Below are 24,029 nucleotides of genomic sequence, written 5' to 3'. Positions count from 1 at the left end.
GAGGGAACGTTGGGCATAGAGCTGGAGACAGAGCTCAACTGCCTATCCAACACTGCAGTTATTTGTTTGATTAGAAGCTGTAGTTTGAAAAGAGCTTCAGAATTCAGTATGATCGGGGAGTGGGCAGCCAAGACTTCTCTGACACCAGTGAGCCCTCTCAGGGTCCCCCTCTAGGCATCCTTGTCATGGGTGCCACCAAATGCTTCTGCTTTAAGTTTGCTGGGGATTCAGCCCTTCCCTCTTCTTTTTAATGATGCCCTAACAGGAGGATGCAAAGATACGGGGCCATATAGCCTGGCATGTGAGTGCTTCCCCACTGCGTGCTGCTGCTATGTGCAGGAAGCAGCCGCCGCCAACCGCTGTTTTATTAATAATGAGGCATTCACATAAATTCCATGCAAAATTGATTTTTGACTGTTATATAAGAATCAAATACCGGGCTTTAAAAAGTAATTGAGAAATCTATTTGTAATTTACTTTGCCTATAAGAACCCACTGTCCTGCCATAAACAATTTTACAGTATTTCCCCCCCTGTTAAACAGCTATTTTTAAACATCTGTTTGGCTTCTTTTCTATGACATGCCGTCAGGAGATGTAATGAATACAGGTTTGAAACAACATGTGGCCGCAATCTCTTACAGGTCTGTTTTCAAGGGGGATCGCTTGCAAGCAGCGATCTTGTTCTTATCCCAGTGCAGGTGACAGTGCTAATGGCTAATTATCTGACACGGGGTGTTGACTGATGGGTCATGCACACACTTCTGAAGAGAGTGCAGCGTGAGAAATAGCTAAGCACACAGAAAGACAACAAAGACCCAAACAATGATAGAAACAAATGACAACCAAGGCCCAAACCAACAAACCAAACACGGTTTCCGACTTCATTATTTCTTTTCAAAGCATAGTTGGAATTTGTTTAGGAATGATTTAACATAGATTGAAGCATGAACATTATGGGAAGGGAACATTAAGGGAGAGACACAGAAAGAGATAAGACTTGGGAAAGGGGCTATATACACTCAATCTATGGGTGTGGGGCTCTCAAGAGAGTCACCAACACTTCCCTTTAAACCTCCGATTAGACAAGGTTTTTTGGGGGGGAACCTATTCAGCATTCTGTAGTCCTGTATAAAGTAAAGGCAACCAGTCATAAGTACAATGGCTTGTGTGAAATTAGGGGGAAATTACAAAAGACAAATGATTAGCATCAAAAAGGCAACAGGGCGATATTTACATATTCTGGCTTAATTTCCATTTTAAAAATATTTGTTTATTGACTTTCTGGGAGATCAAACCCAGGGCCTCTCTCATATAAGCACGGATCCTCTCTCACTGAGTGACACCCCAACGCCGCCTTCTCATCTGGCTCTTTTGCAATTGAGAGAACTTCTTCTGTTCTTATCCCAGAACCTTTTTTTTTTCTTAAGGGATCACAATTCTTTGCATTTTTTTTAAATCCATTTCCATTGTTTTATATATACACTCTACATAGGACGGAATTTCAAGTGAACATGTTGAATTTTACACCGTTATGGGACCATTACCAAGAACAAGTTAGAAGATCCCAACTACTGCCGGAAGCTCCCATCCCCCTGAACTCCGGCTCCACGCTGCTGCTGACTTGCTTGCGATGGTGGTGGTGGTTTTGCCTTTTCTAGAACGTCATGGTAATGGACCCATGGCACACAGTCTGCGTTAAGCTTTCTTCATTCGGCGTGCTTTTGAGATTCAGTCATGTTGTAGAGTATATTAATGTTTACTTCCCTTTGATGGCAGCCTGGATTCCATAGCATGGCTACACCAGTTTATCCACACAGTGGTTAACAGACAGTAGGGTTGCTTTTAGTTTTCAACTCTTACAAGTAACATGATTAGGAACCTTCATGTTCACATTTGTGTGGACGTAGGTTCTAATTAACCTCGTGACTGAGAGAGATGGTTAGGTCGTGTGGCTGGAGTGGGCTTAACTTCACTAAAGGATTTACCCCAACCTTACTCTTTCACAAAGTGTAAGGCAAAGTGTGAGTGGCCCATTTCCTTGCCAATATTAGGTAATGCCATGTGTGTAGTGAATGGCTTTTGGGGTTTTGTTGGCACATTTTCATAGTTTTTAAAAAGTAAAAATTTTAATTCTGAAAATATCCATTTCACACATATTTTGTTTTTTGAATTGTGCATCTTGAGTTCTGTGTGAGAATTTTTTCAACAAGTGTTATTAATTTTTTTCTTCTATTATTTCTCCCAGCAATTTAATAGGGTTAGGTCTTGGTTTAGGCCTAGGGTCTGTTTTTAATTGATTTTTTGTGTATGTGTTGGATTAAGATGAAGATTAAAATTTCTCCCTACAGGTATCTTTCTAGTTATTTTAGGACCCTTCTGGTGGCTATTCTCACTTAATTGTTTTAGAATTTGGGTTAAAGACTCACTTACTCTGATACCAAACTGTCTTGTGTTGGTTTCCTTACAAGTCTTAGAATTAGCATAATAACCCCTTAGCATTATTATTTGGCTGAAAATTATTTTTGCCTACTATAAGTTGGCTATTGTTTGTTTGTCTTTATGATACTGGGGGGTCGGGCCCAGAGCCTGACACATACTCTCTACTACTCAGGGCATCCCTTCTTATCAATTCCTCATCTTCTACATTTCCGAATAAATCTTAGCATCTGTTTGTCGAGTTCTTTAAGAAGCTTGCTGGGATTTTGATTGGGTTTGCATTGAACTTTTAGGTAAGTTTGGAAAGAATTTCATCTTACAGTATTAAATATATTTAAAACTGTGACTGCGGTTGTAATAAGATTAAATGCATTGAGAATATACCATTTCCTACCTTTCCTTCTTCCTTTCTTTCCCTCCCTCCCTCCTTCCTTCCCTTCCCCTCTCTCTCTTTCTCTCTCCCTCCTTCCCTCCCCCTCTCCTTTCTTTCTTTCTTTCTTTCTTTCTTTCTTTCTTTCTTTCTTTCTTTCTTTCTTTCTTTCCTTTTCTTTTCCTTTCCTTTCCTTTTCCCCTTTCCCTTTCCCTTTTTCCCTTTTTCCCTTTCTCTTTTCCCCCTTTCCCCTTTCCCTCTTTCCCTTTTCCCTTTTCCCTTTCCCCTTTCCCTTTTCCCTCTTCCTTCCTTCTCTCTCTCTCTCTCTCTCTCTCTCTCTCTCTCTCTCTCTCTCTCTCTCTACCATACTTGGAAAATTAACATGTCAACTTACAGAAGCAGGTTAGTTAGAAAGTTAACAAAATGGGCTGGGGAGATGACTTTGTGGGCAAGCATGAGGATTTGAGTTCTAATCCCAAGGACCCGTGTAATTAGCTGGGCATGTTGGCATGGTACATGCCCTTAGTTCCAGAGCTGGGAGTTAGACAGAACTCAGGGGTTGTGGTTCTTTGGCCAGTAGTAAAACAGAGGAATAAGACAGAAGCAGAAGACAGTATTCCTGTTGCAACTATGCTTGTCAAGGCAGATCCATTATTCCACTGATTAACTTTATGATCAATGCACTTCAGTTGTATTTTGAAATTTGAATCTTCTCAATTTTGTTCTACTTCTTTAAAATATTCCTTATATTTCAAGTGTAGGCAAGATTTCATTGTAAAGACTGTGTTTGGAACAGAAGAGACTTGAATTCATACAACAGCTGTATCCCTAGAAACTTATGAATGTTATCCATGTCTCTGAACTATTTTGGGAAAATAATACCTACAATACAGTGATGATATTTTATATACAAAACACCTGGCCACATATATAGCTGATACAATAACAGAATAATGCTAACAAATAAAGAGGAAAAAGAGACACCTTGGTATCTAGAGAAAATGAAGGGTCCCAGGGATATTGAAATGAGTTATGATGCAGAGTGAAGATTGCTGATTGGGTGGGGCTAAGCTGGAAAGCTGTGTGCTCTCTGACCTCTGGTCCCTAACAGAGACTCACTGCCCTGTCACAAAAGCTCAGAGTGAAGAGCGTTTTGTCACCTAGCAGTGCTCCATTGGGAATGTCTCAAATTGGATGGATGATGTGACCATCCACAGGCAGTTCAAGAGTTTCCAGTGATGAGGGGCTGGAGGTACTGAGAGTTCTCATGTGGCATGGCATGCAGGGGCAGTCTTCAATCTGGTATAGGTAGAGTTAGTAGTCATGTGGGTGCTGGAACCAAACCTGGGTCCTGTGTAAGAGCAACAAGTGCTCTTAACTGCTGATCCATCTCTACAGCTCCATGTATGGATACATATACAACAGCTGTATCCCTAGAAGCACACGCACACACACATATACATATGTATATGTACATATATGTATTCTCTCTCTCTCTCTCTCTCTCTCTCTCTCTCTCTCTCTCTCTCTCTCTCTCTCTCTCTCTGTGTATGTGTGTGTATGTAGCTGAGGTTGATCCTGAACTTGATTTTTCTTGCCTCTAACCTCCTGAGTGCTAGAGTTACAGGCACGTGCCCCCATGCTCATACTAGGCTTTAATAAAAACACAAGATTCTGCTTCCTAAAATATCTTAATAAGTGAGTATGGGTACACCTTCTAAAGCTGCATGCTTACGCTTGGTGTTGGATGGCTAACTGGAGAAGCCATTTTCGATCAGGAGAGGCAAATGCCGCTTTTGTCTGCTGCACAGACATTTCTCTTTGTCTAAGACAGAACCTTTCTGGTTCGATCCAGTGATGTGCCAGGGAAGGGCAGCCTTCTCTCCAGTCCACAAGGATAAAGCTGGACTGACCTAAGAGTCTGAGGAGCCTGGGATTGTTCCAAGCCACCATGAAAATCCTGCTCCTCTTTGCCAGTAAATAGTTTGGGGCTTAGTATGTGATTCATTTCTGCCATTGAGACTAACGTCAGTTAAAGATGGTTAAGACACATTTCTTTTCTACTAAGGAGAGAAACAGCAAGGTACACGGGCTGTCCAAACAGCCCAACTTCCTGTCCTCTGCACCCGGGAGCACCAGGCAGCCAGTCGTTAGACACTGACCAGCCAAGGCCATCTCATCCTAGAGATCTGACCGGTTCCAGCCTCACACAGATCCAACCAGAGAAAGTGCGGCTTCAGACTCCAGTAGGGTAACGAGTGGGTCTGAGCAGGGGGGAATAATCATACCTGATATGGAATTAGTTTTAAAGGCACATGCGGTTTTCATAGTTTTTTTTAAGTAGGTCAGTGTGCTCTCTTTAATTGTGATTGGTGATTTGAGCTTTCATATACAAACCGCATCACTAATTTTTGGACTGTTTGCTGATTTGTTTGCTTTTGCATTAGAGACATTACAAATGGTGTGAGTGCAGATGCTGGCTGGCAAGTTAGCAGTTCATAATGTGTGGACCATGGGATACCTTAATGGTGCTGTAAAACTGAACTGTGTTCACAAGATGAGGGCTTCTTATCCTTGTTTGTTCACAGAATCAGTGGGTTTCCCAGGGACTCTGTGTCTTGTGATTCTGTACTATACCAATCACAGAAGAAATAAGAGTATCTAGCTGTCTTCAGTTAAGCTAGACTCAATGTTAAAACACCATAAGGCAATACTACTTCTATTTTTTAATTTAGAAAATATATTTGTTTGTTTGCCATAAAATTAACATGTGACAGGGTGAATATTTTTATTCTAAAAAATGCTTTAAAATTTAACCTAATTTTAATTTATATGTATGTTTGTCTGCATGTATGTCTATGTACCATGCGTGTTTCTGGTGCCTATGGAGGCTAAAAGGCTTAGATCCTCTGGAACTGGAGTTACTGATGGTTGTGAGCCACCATGTAGTGCTGGGAATAAAACCCTGGGTGCGGATGCCCATAGAATCCAGAAAAGAGCATCAGATTCTCTGGAGCTAGACTTACAGGTGAGTGTTAACCACCTAATCCGAGTGCTGGGACCCAAACCTCAGTACCCTGCGAAAGCCTTACATACTGTGAACCACAGCCATCTCTCCAGCCTTCATTTAGCATAATTAATATATACTGTTAAAAATAAAAGAATATTATGAAAAAAAAACAAACGATCCATGACTACATTGTAGAATGGTTAAGCTTAGCTAATTAACATGTACATTACTTCAAACACAGAACTCTTTTTTGGAGAAAAATACTTAAAGTTTACTCCATCATTTTCGACATAGTACATTCCTCTTCTTTATAATCACTATGTTGTATCATAGATTCCTTGAATTTTTTTTTTTCACTTTTGACCAAAATCTTCCCAATACCCCCCTTCCCTATGCCTGGTAGCCGTCACTGTAGTCTCTGCTCCTGTGAGTGGCACTATTAGACCCTATGTATCACAAAGGGGGTCCTGTAGAATCTCTTTCTGTGTTTGCATGTCTCCTTAACAGTATCCGTTAGGTTCATATATTGTTGCGAGTGGCAGGCTTTCCTGAGGCTTAGGGGCTGAATCCCATTCCACTGTGTGTATAAACCACGTTTTCTCTATCCACTCATCTGTCGATGGATACCGTCCAGATCTCCATTGCTGTCAGCAGTGTAGGCCAATGCTTCTTACACACTGATCCCTTTGGATATGTATATAGTCGGGACATTTTCAGGTCACACAGGTCTGTTTTGAAATTTTTGAGGCCCTCCTGCATGCTGTGCACAGTGACTGCAGTAATTTATACCCCGTGGGCAGTGTGCACACCTCCTTTTTTCTTTCTGTCTTTACCTGGAAATTTACATTTACTGTTCCCCTTCCTTTTTCTGTTTTTTTTCATGGTGCTAGAGATGATCCAGCAGTTTTATTTTCAGCTTATTTACTTTATTACTGATGGAATTTACCGACCCGTCAGAGCACACACTTACTTAGTTTAGAATGTGAATTCATTTCCGATTGGAACCTTGGCATCCTCCCATATGTTTTAGCTGTGCTGTTTGTTAGTTGTGTTAACTATCGTTGACGATTGCTTTGTTGATTTATTCAGAATTTCCTTTTTAACTCAGTTTAGAGCAGCGTTTTTCAAGTTTCTTTTGTTCTTTGGGATGAAATTACACCATTTTCTCCCTTTCCTTTTTTTTTTTCTCCAAAGCTTCCCATATACCCTTACTTGCCCTCTTTCCAAATTTTTGGCCTCTTTTTCATTAGTTGCTGTTACAAATATTTCTATTTCTCTCACTCTCAGCATTCCTTAGTTCTTGTGGTACTTTCCTGTGTGGTTGCAGCCTAGTTGGCTTTCTCCTGTCCACTTTGCATGTCTATTTCTGTTTTCCTCATGTTTAGGCGATCATTTTTGGGGAGATTTAATGGGTGTAACTTCTGATGTTCCTAGGCAACACATCCTAACAGCGAACTTCCAGATCCTCTGTCTCTTACGGTCTTCCCACTTCCTCTTCTATAGTGATCCCTGAGCCTTAGGTGTGGGAATGCTCTGTAGATGTGACCCCTGGGACTGGGATCCACAACTCTGCATTTTGATTGGTTGTGGTTTTCTGTAATGGTCCCCATCTGTTGCAATGAGATGTTTCCTTTATGAGGGGCGAGAATTACATTTATATCTGGAGGTTTGGAGCCAAACTATCCATTGTTTTGCTTACTTATTCATTCGTTGAAGCACGTGATAATAATTTGATTGAATGGTGGTTGGAAATATGTGCCCTTTATAATTTCTGCTTTAGGGAATTGCCTCTTAAAATGTTTTTATGACCTAATTCATGGGCCTTGCTTCTGAACATTGCTGTTCTTTGGTGCACAAAATGCTTATGGCTATTTTCCCTTTATGTGGACTAAGCCTTTTATCAACCTGAAATGGCATCTGTGGCCCGCTGGTTGCTTTTTGGCTTGTTTGCATGTCTCCTAACGCACCTTCTGCATCATTATCAAACACATATTTACTCCCTTGAGTATGTCTTACTTAGGTTTTATCTTCGTCTTAAGCAACACAAAGTTGGTTGCTGTTTTTGAAAGAAGCTAACTTGAAAACATCAGCACTTAAACGGGCTGGTTTAGCCCGCTTTTCAGTGTTTCTCATAAATAACTCAGGTTCCCTCCTCTTTGGAGTCTTTTCTGTCTCTGTGTCATTTTCTCATTTGCTCTGTGAAGTGTGTTTTATTTACTTCTATTGCTCCAAGGTAGTCTTCAACGATCATCTTATTGCTTTGAACTTACTGTTGGGTTTTCTCCAAATTGCTTATGAAACCATCCTCTTGTGCTCTTCAGATTTTCAAAGTCAAGAGTTAGGCCGTAAACTTTAAAAAGTTAACATGCTTTTATTCTCCCTCCCCCTCCACTTCACTGTTCTGCTAACTTGAACGTATTGTGGCTATTACTTTTTTTATATAACACCTTTATTTTACGATGGACAGTTCTGACATGTGGGGTTTTTTGTTTTTTGTTTTTTGTTTTTGTTTGTTTTTTGTTTTCCCTCAAGGAAGTTTGGAAAGAATTATTTAATGTGATATTAAAATGTGAAACTTCTTTTCACTGCTCATTGCCAGGTCTTCAGAAGCAGAGTGGCTTGATTTGTGTGTTGTTTAGCCCCAAGCCTTCTCAGTCCGGAGGAGTGTGTCCTGACCAAGGTGGATTGGTCTCTCCTGTCTTCTTCTCCGCATCTCCCTACACCTGCCTGCCATTCCTTCTTGCTGACAAGTTCTTTTCTTGGCAGCAGTAGAGTCTGACTTTATAAGCATCACCAACCAACCAACCAACCAACCAACCAACCAACCAGCCAGCACACACCCTGCTGAAGGATTCTGTATGGGAGGAAAATACCACTCAGACATAGAAAGCAGCACTTGCGTGGAGGAGAAATGGCTGGCTAACTTAACGAGCCAGGTGGCAGGCAGTGGGAATGGAGTAATGAGCCTTTCTCCCTTCAGTCAGCTGGGCTTTCTCTGGGTCTGTTGGTATGCACAGGTGAGCCACTAATTGCCTTTTAAAGAAGTTTAGGTCCATTGGTCTTACAGTTAGTGGTAAGGTCAACTGTTAGTTTTACCTTTGGGGAGCAATGGAAAATTTTGCCAGAGAGAGAGAGAGAGAGAGAGAGAGAGAGAGAGAGAGAGAGAGAGAGAGAGAGAGAACACGAGAGAGAACAACTTGGTGGTGGTGTGGGAAAGACTACCAGGACTGTTAGCCAGAAACCATTTAAACTGGAATTCCTTAGGGACCTGTCATTTTATAAATTATTTGCCATGTTGCCTTTATCAGCTAAGCATACATGTGAGATGAAGATGCTACTCCAAAGATTCCCATGGAAGAGAGGAAGAAGGCAGGCTTACAAATGGTGCCTTGCCTCTGGCTATTGCCCTCCTCCCCCCTGTTGCACTCCCATACCTCAGGACTTCTTCCTAGCCCTTTTCACTGCATCCTTCTCTCAGGCGTAGGCCCTAGGATTAAGCTCCATCTTGCATCCATTCTCTCCCATCTACCTGAGACAGGCATTGGGCTCCCTTTACTGCCTACTGACAGCTGCAGTTTTACTCACCAGAATCTCTCTGGACCATGGTCCCGACCCCAATCCTTGAGGAAGTGATACCTCCTGGAGTGGCCTTACCCTTTCCTACCACCATTTACAGAGGCACAGCATGTCAGTGGACGTTTTATTTAGGAGGTGGTCATAGGCAACAGATGGAGGGATGTAAGTATTGCTGCCTAATAGCTTGCAGATTCCACATCGATCCAGGCCCCAACATGCTCATGGGCAGAGCATTTAAAACTTGGCATCACATGGTCCCACGGACATGCTCTGCTGCTGTCTCTCAGCCTCGGGTCTCTGTAGGAGGGGGAGGGAGCAGGATCAAGGAACAGTGTCCATTTCTGTGGAAAGTCAGGATGGATTTGCCTAGCAACACAGAGTTTAGATTTCTTTTTTACCTTATGGGGTTTATACTGACAAACTGATGCAACTAAACAAATCAAGAAAGTACATAAAAAGTCCCAAGACAACAAAAAGTCAAATCTTAGAAGTAAAGGCTCAGATCACCATTAAAATCCTCTCCATGGTTCTAATGTTGAGGCTCAGAGTGACTGTCATATTTTGAAGGTGTTAAGGGTTTAATGTTCTGGGATCTGTAGATAAATTCCACATTTAATCTCTCTTCTTTTACATTTCCATATTTTTTACAGCTGTTGCTAGCATGAATATTCTCTATAAAAGCAGAGTCATTCCAAGAATATCATAAAGACTGTGTACTTCACCTTTTATTGGGTTGTTTTGTTATGCCAGGTAAAAATGCACTTGTATATTTCTCATTTTTACCAGAGCGATGAGTGGGAGCATATCAAAATGTCAAGGCATTTTTCCAAATGATCTTTTGCCTTTCACTGTCTTCAAAGACAAGAATACTAAATTCTCAGTATCTTAACCATGTTACTTCTCAAATAATACTTATTTTTTTCAAAAGTAACACTAATGGAAACATTATACAGCAGCCAATATCCCGTCTTCACAGCTCTAAAGGTTAGTTATATAAATAATACTAAATAGCCATGCTATGCCATTCATTTTTATAGCCCCCTTGTACCTGTTAAATAATTACTTCATAAATGGCTATGTGTTAGTTGTATTCCTGATGTGCCTCTGGCACGAGACCTCCACATACCTATGTTAAAGCTGCATGGGAAAAATGGGTGTCCAGTTTGCTGGGAGGGGAGGAAGTTATCCATAGGAACTCAGAATACCAAGTCTGCAATTTACTTGATGATGCATTGACCTTCCCTGCACCTGACAACGGAGGCCAGGAAACCCTACATTGTGCTTGAGTTGAGGCGCCTCTGTGCCCAGGCTGGGGAAAGCCTGTCCCTAAGGGAAGCATCTGGGAGATGCTCTCTGACTCTGTTTTTCCTTCTGCTTACAGGTACCGGCAATGCGAGCATGGTTGGTTGTATTAATCAAAACAGTCGAGTGACTGAGAGACCTGTCGATGTGGTTGATCCACTGGTGTAGATACTCTTTTTAGATACTAAATTCTGTTACTTGAGAAGTAAAATGGATAAGATACTGGTACTAAATTCTGTTCCTGGGAAGTAAAATGGTTAAGATACTGGTATAGTCTTTTAGCAGAGACACCTGGACCAGACATCCTAGACAGCCAGAGAGCTATGACTCTCCTAGAAATAAAACAATTGTTGGAAATCCTGAAGACTCAGAGAATCCCATTTCCCCCTAAGTCCATACGATGTATGTGGTAACAATTTTGGAGTTTTAGTTTCTTTGGAATATATATATATATATATATATATATATATATATATACATATACATACATATATATACATACACACAGACACACACACATATACATACATATATACACACATATATACACATACATATACAAATATATGTATATATATGTGTATATATGAATATATATATATATATACATATATATATATAGTTGGGGGAAGGCATGCAAAAACTAACATTGAAATTTTGAATCAGCAGCAGAGTGAATGACTTTTATTTTTTTGTTCATTGTTGGTGGTTGTAAATTTTTTCCGTGTAATTATTGTGAAGGGAAGGAAGAAAGTAATAGTCTACTTGTCCCTGGCATTTGTTCAAGGATGTGCAGAATGGAATGCCCTTTTCTTTTTCTTTTTCTTTTTTAGTTTTTCGAGACAGGGTTTCTCTGTATATCCCTGGCTGTCCTGGAACTCACTTTGTAGACCAGGCTGGCCTTGAACTCAGAAATCCACCTGCCTCTGCCTCCCAAATGTTGGGATTAAAGGTGTGCGCCACCACACCCGGCTGGAATACCCTTTTCTAAGAAACGATTTATGATTTTGAAAATAAATTTAGTGAATAATAAAAAAAAAAAATCCCAAACCAAAAAACCAAAAAACCTCCATGCCCTTAATCAACAGGAAGTTGTTTTAGGATCATGTCCTTTCCCTTCTTTCCCCCTTTCTCTCTGATCTAGTGTTAGGAGGTTGAAAGAGTGGAGAAAGGTGGGAGAAAGAACTCACAAAGTAGCCAAAGACCAGCTGCAGATGTAGGCGGGTGCCCTTGGAGACACACGGGGAAGGAGGGAAGCTATTCATGGTAAGGACATAATTCTCAAATCAAACTGCATTCTCTGAGTGCCAAGGGATGACACAGTCTTGCAGTGCTTCAAGAATATTATTTATGATCTTTACAGTGACAAGAAGTTGGCAATGAAATTTGATTTACTGGTTGAAAAATTTGAGGCTCCTAAAACATAAATATAACTGTTTTTTTTTTTCTTTCTTCTCTTCCATGCTTGAAACTAACCCAGAGCTCTGTACACACTAGGTAAGCACTTCACCACCAAGCTCTGTTCCCAGCCTTTTACTGTCTTTCTTAAAGTCACAGGATTACTAATTGTGAAGATGGGACCAGATTCCAGAATTTCAGTTCCTAGCCATATATTCTTATCTTTGCCCTGACACAATGTTATTTATATTAATAAAATGTGCTATGTGATATTTATTGAACCAGACATAATTTGCTCCCCATAACCCCATTTTTGCCTCAAAATAGGTCTATAAAGTGAAAGATGTGGGTATTACATTCTATGAATGAAGAGGCCGAAGCACAAAGTCCACTCTGAACAACTCAGCAGGGCATTGTAGGACACTCCAAGGCAAAGACAAGACACGACAGTGGCTCTGGAGGAATCTATAATCAAATGAGGACCAGGAATCCTGCATTCCTTAGATTGGGTTGGAATGATAGCTGAAGAACACGTTTTGAAAGTGTGGTGCTAAACAGGATAGGCAGTCAATGTCGAATGTCCACAGGTCTAATGATGGAGACTGCTTTGTATTGTGTAGCTATTTCTTCCAAACTGAAAAACCTCTAGGAGTAGGGAGGCTCCTAAGACTCAAGAACCCAAGGGAGCTTACAAAGTTCAATGCGTACAGAAAATTACAAGATTCCTGAGGCCCATCTCTGAGGCCAGGAGAGGAGACTGGGGCGGGCAGCACGCAAGCCGTGCAGGGAAGTGCACTGTTGGAGATTTGGGGAAACCATCACCCAATGTGGTGTGGGCTGCTGTGTCAAAACAACTCTCCCTGAGTCACCTGGGTTCCTGTAAACAGACTTTCACCCATGCTTCTGGTGACTTCCATACACACACTGGTTCACTCTACTTGACCAAGATGGAAGTGTTTCTTTGGCCTGTAGTATGTGCCCCATCTAGGATAACTAGATATCCGCATATATGTCTCTCCAACAAACTTATGCATTAAATCCCACCCCCAGAGGTCTTTTGGATGGGCCGGGATAAATACAGGGGGTGCCCTTCATTAGGTGAAACATGATGTTTTATCGCTTTCTGCAATTCCAAATTCTAATGGCTAAACACTGTTCCTCAGACAGTCCTAGGAATGATGTTTTAGAGCTCTGGATTCTCTGAGATCTCTCTTTTCTTGACCAAATGTACTCTGATTTCCAATGGGAAGAGGGGAGGAAATGGAGTTAACTGATTCTTTCCCCAGGCCTCTGATTCAGAAATCCATTCCTTAAATGGTGCAAATGTAACAGGAATGATTGATTCTACGCTTCTGATTAAAAAGTGTGGATGAGCATCTATTACCAGCCTCATCTTTTTTCCGCTCAAGAGGAAAAGCCACGGAAGTTTTAGAGTTGGGAGATGCAGGACGTCTACACCACACCATGTGCTGTCTATGTTGAGATAACTGGACTCAGACTTGTTCAAAGTTTCCTGGCAGCAAGTATCTGATTTGAGTGCTTAACTCTGAACTCATGCCCAATTGTGTCTTTCCAGTTTGTCTCTAGAATTTTCTAACATCTAAGAATAGAATATTGTAATTACTAATTTTTAGTCATGGACTTGGCCTGAACCTAAAACTTGACTCTTGGTGAACCTTCAGTTTATATTTGTTGAGAATTATTGTTGTTGATAGAATATGTGTTTTTAAAAGGATTTAATTTATTGATTTTTTTTTTAGACAGAAGTTTTAGATTCACAGCAAAATTAATAAGAAGGTACAGCATTGCCCATATATCCTCTGTTGTCACACACAATCTTCTCTTTCATCAGCATCCTCTACCAGAGTGGAACATCTGTTACTGTTACTGTCACTGAGCCTCCTAACTGAACACATTACCATTAGTCAGCACCACAGCTTGTTAGGGTTAGATCCTGTTGTCAGACATGCTATAGACATGGACAGATTTATTTCTATTTTTTCAATTTACTAAAGTTTTATTTTAGTTTTTTGAAAATTAAAAATAGATTTTAATACAACATATTCTGATAATGGGTTCCACTTTCCCAACTCCTTTCAAGTCCTCCCTACTTCCCCATCTACTCAAATTCATACCCATTTTTTTCTCTTTCTCGTTAGGATACAAAAAAAGCATCTATAATAATAATAAGAATAATGATGATATAAAATTTCATAAACACAAGCAGACAAACAGAAGAAAAAGAGACAAAGAAAGAGCTCAAGAAACACACATAGACACAGGGACACACCTATTCACATACACAGAAATCCTACAAAAACACAAAACCAGAAGCCATAATATATACACAAAGGAAATTGCTGCATCATGAGGCAAAGAACCTCCAAAAGTGCCATGAAGTTCATTTTGTGCTGGCCACTTATTGCTGGGTGTGAGTCCTGGCTTCAAGAGTGTTTGGTATACCCTGTGCAACTCTGGTGGAAAAAGCCAAGTTTCCATTTGTGAGCAGTTATAAATTGGAGATAGGTTCTGGGTTAGGGGTATGGACTGTGTCCACTTCCCCTCTCAGCCCTGGGACCCCCAAGACCTGTGCATTCTCCACAGTACCCATGAGTTTAGGTGAGCACCAGTCCTGCTTGATTTAGAAGTCCTTGTTTCCTTGGTGTCTTCCATTCCCTCTGGCTCTTAAAGCCTTTCCACTTCTTCTTCAGCTGGATTCCTTGAACCCTGAGGGGAGGGAATTGGTGGAGACATCCCATTTAGGGCTGAGTATTCCATGGTCTCTCACTCTCTGCATATTGACCTGCCAAAGGTCCTTGCTTTAGTTACAATCTATTGCAGGAAGAAGCTTCACTTGAGGTGGCAGAGCAAGACACTGATCTTTGAATACAGAAGAATGTTGTTAGGAATAATTTCATTGCCATGTTCCTTTAGTAGAACTGTAGTATTTGGTTTTCTTCTACGTCCCTGGCCTATCTAGTTTCAGGTTCTTGGCCATGTGAGCAGTATTGGGAATGGATTCCATCTCATGGAGTGAACTTTAAACCCAACTGGATATTGGTTGGTTAGTCCTACAAGCTTTGAGCTATTATTGCATTAGCTTGTCTTGCAGGCAAGTCATCACTATACATAGAAGGGTTTGTGGTTGGATTAGTGTTGACCTTTCTCCTGTGGTGGCATGCAGAGGACCTTCCAGTAGCATGAACACTCGTCAGTAGAAGTGAAGGCTCTGTGCACTTCTTCATGTTCAGTGAGTTGTATAGGGGTGGTCTTCAGCAACAGGGCTTTACCATCAGTTTGCAGAGAGCAACCAGTAGCACTGTCAATAGTCTGGGCTGTTTTGGGCTTCCCATAGAACCCAGTCAGCCAGGAACTCAATTAGATGCAATCCATTCCTGGAACTGGAGGCTTCGTTTGGTGGCAAGAGATGTCCAGCCGGGCCTCTGTCTCGAATTATTTGATGATTCTATTTAGAGCACCTTCAAATATGTATATATTTTAGGAAGCTTCTACTGTATGGAGTTTCCATGTTACATCATATGGTCCTCAGTTTTAGCTGTCCTTCTCCATCCCTCCCTCACCCTCATCTTCCCTCCACCTTCCTGTTTGATCCTCCATTGCCAGTCAGACAGATTTATAGAGACTAGTCCCTACCACCGTGGCGTCATCCGGAGTGTCTTCATTGCCTTAAGCATTGGTTCATGAAGAAAAAATTCACTGCTGTGAGAAACAGAGTGATCTATTTTGGAAGACAGGCACCTGTTTCTTGGAAGATAAAACACATCCTCGTCATAAATCCAGAGGTCATGTTTGATGTTTGCACAAAGGGGCTGGAACTCCATGCACACAAAAACCTGCACTTGCGTGTTTCCTCAGACTTTAGTGCATTTTTTTTTTGTGGGCTATGGACATCTCCCACTTTAGACTGAACCCTTGCTTCAACCTACCAAGCTCTGTTCTTCATTCACTGGTCACTTGGAGGCTCGGTACCACAGGAGGAAAATGAAGGTAGTGATATTTCTCAGGCTCCAGGCAGTGACACAAACCTGATTGTCTTAAGGGTGTCACATAGAGGAACAAAGCAGGAGTGCCATTTTGTTAATGTCAGATATAAATATCTTTATGAACCTTATATGTCTGGATTCATTAGCCATTTAATGAAATTGACGAACAGATGTTCGGGAAATTAGTAGCAACTGACTTCATTGGGAAATTATAGAGAGCTTGGTGCCATCCAAGATATCAAAAACATGCTGTGCCTACAATCTGCCAGGAATCCAGGTACAGTAATGGTCTCTGTGTTATATATAAGCTCACTATTAACACTCAATAAATGTTAATTGTATAATAGTAAAATATATTGGACCAGTGAGATGGCTCAGTGGGTAAAGGCACTGGATGCCAAGCCTGAGCTTGAGTTCAGTCCCTGAAACCTACATAGTGGAGGGAGGAGCACAGACCCCTGAAAGTTGTCTTGTGATCCAACACGTGCAGTAGAGAGCACACATGAGCACAGACTCCTGCAAGTTGTTCTGAGTCATCCAGTACACGCACCCACACCCATGCAGGCACACGCCCACGTGCAACATGTAAAACAGGCAAATAAATATTGAGCATGACCCCACCCCACCCAGCCCCAATGGCGATGTGGTTGTGGTTAAAGGGATAGCCTCTGTCTTCAGAATGTAACTTTCCTTTGAATTTACTTTATTTTCAACCAGTACAAAGGGCTACTTGCTACCTCAGGCTGAGGTTATTAATCTTGAGATACATGAACGGATTTTGGTTTGTAGACTCTTTTTTTTTTTTTTAAAGAAATCAGAATGACTATTAAATGTTTCAGTTGGTCCTGCTTCTGACCTTGAGGCACACAGGAAAGTGTGAGAAAGGGCAAAATCAAGCCAAACAGGGGTCAGAGGCCCAGACAGTGCTAGAGAAGCCCACACCCAGCACAGCATCAACATCAAAGGGAGATTTTGTCTGTTTCATTGCAAACTTATCCTTGGCTATGTTTTGGAAATAATAGAGAGGTGAAGAAAGAGTAATTCTATGATATGTAGAAATGTTTGTCCTTCACAGCAGCATATGGTAATGTTTATTTTAATTTCATGTGGATGAGTGCTTTGCCTGCATGTTTGTCTATGCACCATGTGTGTACACTGCTCAGAGAGGCCAGAAGACAGTGTCAGGTTCTCTGGAACTGGAGTTATAGATGGTTGGAAGCCATTATGTGGGTGCTGGAACCCTGGACCTTCTGGAAAAGCAACAAGTGCTCTTATGTGCTGAACCATCTTTCTAGCCTCATAGTGGCACATTTGTAAATGTTTAAATGTTTAAGCCGGGCGGTGGTGGCACACGTCTTTAATCCCAGCACTTGGGAGGCAGAGGCAGGCGGATTTCTGAGTTCAAGGCCAGCCTGGTCTACAAAGTGAGTTCCAGGACAGCCAGGGCTACACAGAGAAACCCTGTCTTGAAAAACCAATAAATAAATAAATAAATAAAATTCTGCATTTAATATCTCTCTCAATACATACATACATACATACATACATACATACATACATACATACGTTCCAATTTATAGTGTTTGGTAATTCCCATGGTGGAAATACTCCAGTCACAGCCAATTTTAAACTGATAATATTGCAACATTGTAATTTTCCTAAAAACTTATCAGATAGCTCTTACAAGTTGATAGACATTACCTCAGCAGAAATGGTTCTCAGTATTCAGTAACTCTGGTGGGAGAAGCCAGTAAAGATCAGCAGTTGGGTTGTTGATGGCTCAGCAGCTAAAAACACTTACTGCTCTTGCGTAGGTCCTGGGTTCTGTTCCCAACACCCATGTCTGGCAGCTCTCAACAGCGTATAATTCCACCTTCAGGATTGGATGCCTTTGGTCTCTGCCTGCATCAACAGTCACTTGCATGTTACCCACACATAATGAAAATCAACCCCGCACACAAAAGAACTGGGTAATGAAACCATGGGGAGGATAAAACTGAGACTCTTGGTTTTCTCACGAGACAGAAGAAAGCACTTGTCCTCAGGTTGATAGGAAGATAAAGGAAATTCTAATCATCTAGTGTTCAGTGGGTTCTCAGCATGTGAGTGCTCAAAATGGCAATTGCTCTTTAAATTGTTATGTCTTGAAATTAAATATATCTGCCTTTAGATCTATTCAGAAATACTATGATTATCATGGAAAATAAATATTCTAGATATCAACTGGCCCTGAGTTGTATGAAATTCATCCCTTAATATTGGTTGGAGATTTATTAAGGCATGCTTATGTGCATAGATGGGAAAGTGCCTCCTGGGTAGCATTGCACAGGAAAACTATAGACTTGATTTCTGGGAAGATGTAAATGGTCTGTATATTATACTGTAGGTGGTGCTTCGGATGTGTAGAATGATGGGTCTCTTCTTTCTTGGTGACTGCTATGTACATCTTTGACACACTGCACGTTCTGCAGGGGAGTTCAGAGAAAGCCACACTTCTTACCCAAGGGAGCAATGGAAATTTGGCTTCATTTCCCAACATCTCCTTTTCTCAGCTACTTAAATGATAATCAACCTAGCTGTCACACATCCCCCAAGTCTCTGTGCTGTGTTGAAATCCGTTGAATGACGATTGATGAAGAACACAAATGTGTAGTTTTGTAAAATAGGAAGAGAAAGCAAGGGAAAGGAATTCTGAGTGTCTCTGTTAGCCACATCTTAATCCTGCCATATACCATTAAGCATCCAAAATAATTCCTTGGCTTTTTGCTCCCAGCCATTATCTGGGAAAGCCTGTCTACTGCCACCAAATTCTAACAGAAACTGCTCAGGGTCCTATTTTTTTTCTCTTTTTTGTTTGCTATGATCTCACTAATCCTAATTTGACTTGAAATCAGAGGGCTCTTTCTCTTCATAGCCTGAAAGCATCTGTTAGCCATTAGCCTTGTCGGCGGCAATCATGAACAATCACACACAAAGACACTGCAAACGAGAGCTTCTCTTCCTTATATCTTCCCATGGCTGACTGAAGGAAGACAACTCCACAAACCATGCATTTTAAAGAACATTTGTGCCGTGAATATATTACAAATATGGCCAGGAAGTGGGTTGCAGTATATCTTTAAAAGTGACTGATTTAAACCCAAACTTAATGTATTTTGGAGGCCAGCAATAATTTGACTTGCTGAGTGGATGGAATTTATGGGCATGATGCAGTGCAAATAAAAACATCCTCTTTCAGTAATAAAGGTGTTTGCTGTGTCCACACTGGGAAATACAGCTTTTCTTACCTCTGACTTCTGCAGAGAGCTCGTGGGAATAGCCAAGTCAGACACAGGGCCTTTCTTTGTGGCCTTATGGAAATATCAAGCTTTATCTTTGTATTAAAGGTAGCTTAGAGAGTGCCATTTCCAGACCTGGGTCTGTGCTTTTGTGTTTGAAAACCAAATAAATAATGAGAAACCCAGTGCTGCACCCTGAGCAGTCAGTCAGTTTCCTAATGAGATCTGAGGATGCCAAGTGATGGAAAGGCAGGGAGCTGGATGAGGGTTTGGAGATAGAATATTCCTGTCTCCTGTCTCTTCCTCACAGATATGGCCTAATACAGACAAAGGTTCCTAATATATGAGTGTATATGTACTTATATGTATAAACACACACACACACGTGTGTGTGTGCGTGCGTGTGTGTGTGTGTGTGTGTGTGTGTGTATTCACACTGTGTTGTACATACCATTCTGAACTAGTCTGTAACATACAATACCTTATTAGGCATGGTTCTGTAAGGTTTTAAATTTATTTATACATATTACATGTGCATACTATACTGTGCATTCTGTTCTTCACTATTCTACACATGCTATTCCTTACTAGGCAGGGTTCTCTAAGAATTTTTGATTTAATCATATATATTACGTGCACATACTGTACTGTGAACACCCTCCCACACTGTTCTGTACATGCTGTACCTTATTGGCACAGGGTTCTCTAGAGAAGCAGAAGCAACAGTGTTGGATAGTTTAACAATGGCTATCCACTTACTGAAGAGACAGAGCTCCGTAGCTACTCATCTTGTGGAACTGGATGCCTCAGCTGCCCAGGAGTCTTGGAAGGCTTAGAAGACTCTGAGATTGTCTTCGATATTCAGTGCACGTGGCAAGGCCAAAGAAGCTGGAGTCTCATGTCAGCAGGGAGCGAAAGGAACAGGCTAAACAGGACCAGAAAGTAGACAGGCGACATGCTCTCCTTCACATCACTCTATAGCTGAGCCACTCATTGGAAGGTGCCAACCACTCTAAGGGAGGGTCTTCCCTTAGACATGCCTTCTTAGACTGTGTCTTCTTGTCGACTCCAGGTGCCATCAAGTTGGCGAGTGAGGCTAATCACCACACATTTCATATGATGCCATATGATATGTAGTACAGTACAATGCACACATAGCATCTTATGGCATAATAAATCCATTGTCAAGTAACTATGACATATATTTTTCCATGTGAATCTGATGGGCCGCCCTGGAGAAGAAACCCCTCCCAGTACACACGCAATCCAGTGTTTTTGATGTCTTGAATTTGAGGTGGAAATATAGGAAGTAGTGAGTTTCTGTGGGAAAATCATTATGAATGGAAACACAGCCGAGGTGCTTCCTTCTCCACACCTCAGTGTTTGAGAGAAAGCCCTGATCTGCCTCTGAGGTCCTATCCTTGTTCCTCACTCCCAAGAGCTCTCCCTACCACAGATGTACACGGAGTGTCTCAACCCTTGTCCACGGGCTCTCACCCTTCCATTTTCCCAAGGAGGTCAGGTCTGGAAATGTTGAGCATCAGCAGGAGACTAGGTTTTTCTGCCACATGAGGCTGCTGATTCTTTCCCCATCCTTACTCCTTCCCGTGCTGCGCCAGACTTTAGTTACTCAAAACTAGTAAGATTCGTGCTCTTCTTGCTAAGCAGAACTCCTTTAAACCTTTTCTAGGATAGATTCGTCTTTAGGGGACTGTGTGTTTTTAAAACAGGACATCCCAGGTTGGCCTAAGGCCTCAGACTTCCTATGTAACTGAAGATGGTCATGAGCTTTTGATCTTTCTGCTTCTGTATCCTGAGTGCTGGGATCATAAGTGTGTACCACTACTTCTGGCTTATGCAGACCTTCTGTGCATGCTAAGCAAGGATGCTACCAATTAAGCTGTATCCCCAGGTTTTGGGGAACTGATCATTTATGGCTGATGGTACTGTAAGACCTGGGAGAGAATGCAGCTACTACCCTTCTTGCTTTGGGTACTTCCTGCTTTCTCTCTCTCTTTTTTTTTTCTTCCGTGGGTTCGGTAAACTTTATTGATGGTATTCAAGAGAGTAGGGAGGGATCCCTAGGCCCCTCCTGTTATTATAGGGGTCTGGGGTGGAAATTGTGAGGGAGATGATTAGTGTTGGGAGCCGAGTTGGGAAAGGGACTCCTCAGCAACTGAGATCCTCTCTCGTGCTCTCAGTGTCCTTGCTGGGGTGGGTAGTCTAGGGCTTCTTACTCCTTGGAGGCCATGTAGGCCATGAGGTCCACCACCCTGTTGCTGTAGCCATATTCATTGTCATACCAGGAAATGAGCTTGACAAAGTTGTCATTGAGAACAATGCCAGCCCCGGCATCGAAGGTGGAAGAGTGGGAGTTGCTGTTGAAGTCGCAAGAGACAACCTGGTCCTCATTGTAGCCCAGGATGCCCTTCAGTGGGCCCTCAGATGCCTGCTTCACCACCTTCTTGATGTCATCATACTTGGCAGGTTTCTCCAGGCGGCACATCAGATCCACGACGGACACATTGGGGGTAGGAACACAGAAGGTCATGCCAGTGAGCTTCCCGTTCAGCTCTGGGATGGCCTTGCCCACAGTTGTGGCAGCACCAGTGGATGCAGGGATGATGTTCTGGGCAGCCCCACGGCCATCACATCACAGCTTTCCAGAGGGACCATCCACAGTCTTCTGAGTGGCAGTGATGGCATGGACCATGGTCATGAGCCCTTCCATGATGCCAAAGTTGTCATGGATGACCTTGGTCAGAGGGGCTAAGCAGTTGGTGGTGCAGGATGCATTGCTGACAATCTTGAGTGAGTTGTCATATTTCTCATGGTTCACACCCATGGGGGTATCGGCAGAAGGGTCAGAGATAATGACCCTTTTGGCCCCACCCTTCAAGTGGGCCCCGGCCTTCTCCATGGTGATGAAGATGCCAGTACACTCCATGACATACTCAGCACTGGCATCACCCCATTTGATGTTAGCGGGGTCTCGCTCCTCGAAGATGGTGATGGGCTTCCCATTGATGACAAGTTTCCCATTCTTGGCCTTGACTGTGCCGTTGAATTTGCCATGGGTGGAGTCATACTGGAACATGTAGACCATGTAGTTGAGGTCAATGAAGGGGTCATTGATGGCAACAATCAACACTTTGCCGTGTGGAGAGCAGAAGGCAGCCCTGGTGACCAGGCACCCAATATGGCCAAATCCGTTCACACCGATCTTCACCATTTTGTCTACGGGACAAGACTGGCACTGCACAAGAAGATGCGGCTGTCTCTGGAACAGGGAGGAGCAGAGAGCCCCGTTTTCTCTTTTAAATCAAAATTCAACACTGTAAAGTAATTTTCCCCAAGGTCTGGGGACTATATACCTGCTTAAAATTTCTCTAGAAAATATTGGAGACTTGGTTGAGTGGTTAAGAGTACTTCCTGTCTTTCCAGAGGACAAAAGTTCGATCCCCAGCATCCACATGGGGTGGCTCGCAACTGCAACTCTAGCCTCAGGAGATCTAATGTCCTCTTCTGATCTCCACAGATACTTGCACACATATGGCACACACAACAGCATGCACATAAACACACGCATATGCACATTTAAAATAATTTCTTTGGATGACCTTAGCCACCACATATGTCCCAAAGCAGATAGGAACATCTCTCTGTGTTTCTCTCCAGCACTAGCATTTGTTACTATGTGGAGCTTAGGGCTAATCTCCAGAGGTTGCCTTGCTGTGCTTGGCAGGGGGTTACAAAGCAGATACAAACACAAGACTTATTAGCTACTCCATTTTCTATTCTGTTCTAATATATTACCAGCTAATACAGTTGTTTGATTTATCTCACCTACAGAATGAGGATGAAGGCATTATTTCCTTTGTAACTTTACTGAGGAAGGTTCATGGAAGGGGCTTCTGGGATGGTAAGGTCACAAGGTTGAATTTTATTCCAACTCTTCCTAAATAGCTAGCAATAGGCCAGAAAGGATTCCCAAAGTTCTGTTTCACTTTCTCTGTAAAATAGTCATAGCAGTCACCGAGTGCCAAGTACCCTCATTTGTCATTCACTACTGATTATCAGGTTAAGAACCATTAATTCAAGTTTACAAGCTCAGAGATTCAAGCACACAGCCTGTTCTCAGCATCCTATCATATGGAATGGGGTGGAGACAAGGACATGAAGTTTGGGGATTCATCAATTGCTCACCACAGCACACCAAATGATGTTACTAAAGTTATTCCTCTCTTTCTGTATAGGTCTGTCCAAAACAGTTCTGCTGCAGACACACTCTAAGAGACTGAAAATCCCATGTGCTGCTCTTTTATCTGGAGATGTAGGCAGCCTATGGGGTCGGGGAGGCAGAAATCAATGAAACATCAAGTTAAACTGCATTCTGAACTCACAAGTCTTTTTCAGGTAGGAAACCTCATAGAACCTTGCAGTCCATAGGAAGGGAAGTGGTGCATTCACAGTGTCTTTACTAGGGAAAGAGACTTTGAAAAGCTTTCTGTTACCATGGGTCAGAGGTGAGGGGTCAGGTGACTTGTGGGAAGCAGAAATGGGGCTTGGATCCAGGTCTTCCTTCATCTTATCACTTAGCTCCCTTCACTGAGAAAAATGGGGATGATATGAAAATTGGTTAGGGGTTTACACA

General features: G+C 42.0%; 1 pseudogene; it reads right to left on the bottom strand.

Annotated features, from left to right (window-relative positions):
• Positions 1 to 21,608: 21,608 nt before the first annotated feature.
• LOC110317698 lies at positions 21,609 to 22,642 on the bottom strand (annotated as a pseudogene).
• Between the last annotated feature and the right edge of the window lie 1,387 nt (positions 22,643 to 24,029).

Source organism: Mus pahari, chromosome 3, assembly GCF_900095145.1.
Source record: "Mus pahari chromosome 3, PAHARI_EIJ_v1.1, whole genome shotgun sequence".
Lineage (NCBI taxonomy): Eukaryota > Metazoa > Chordata > Mammalia > Rodentia > Muridae > Mus > Mus pahari.
This window is presented reverse-complemented; position numbering and strand designations above follow the sequence as displayed.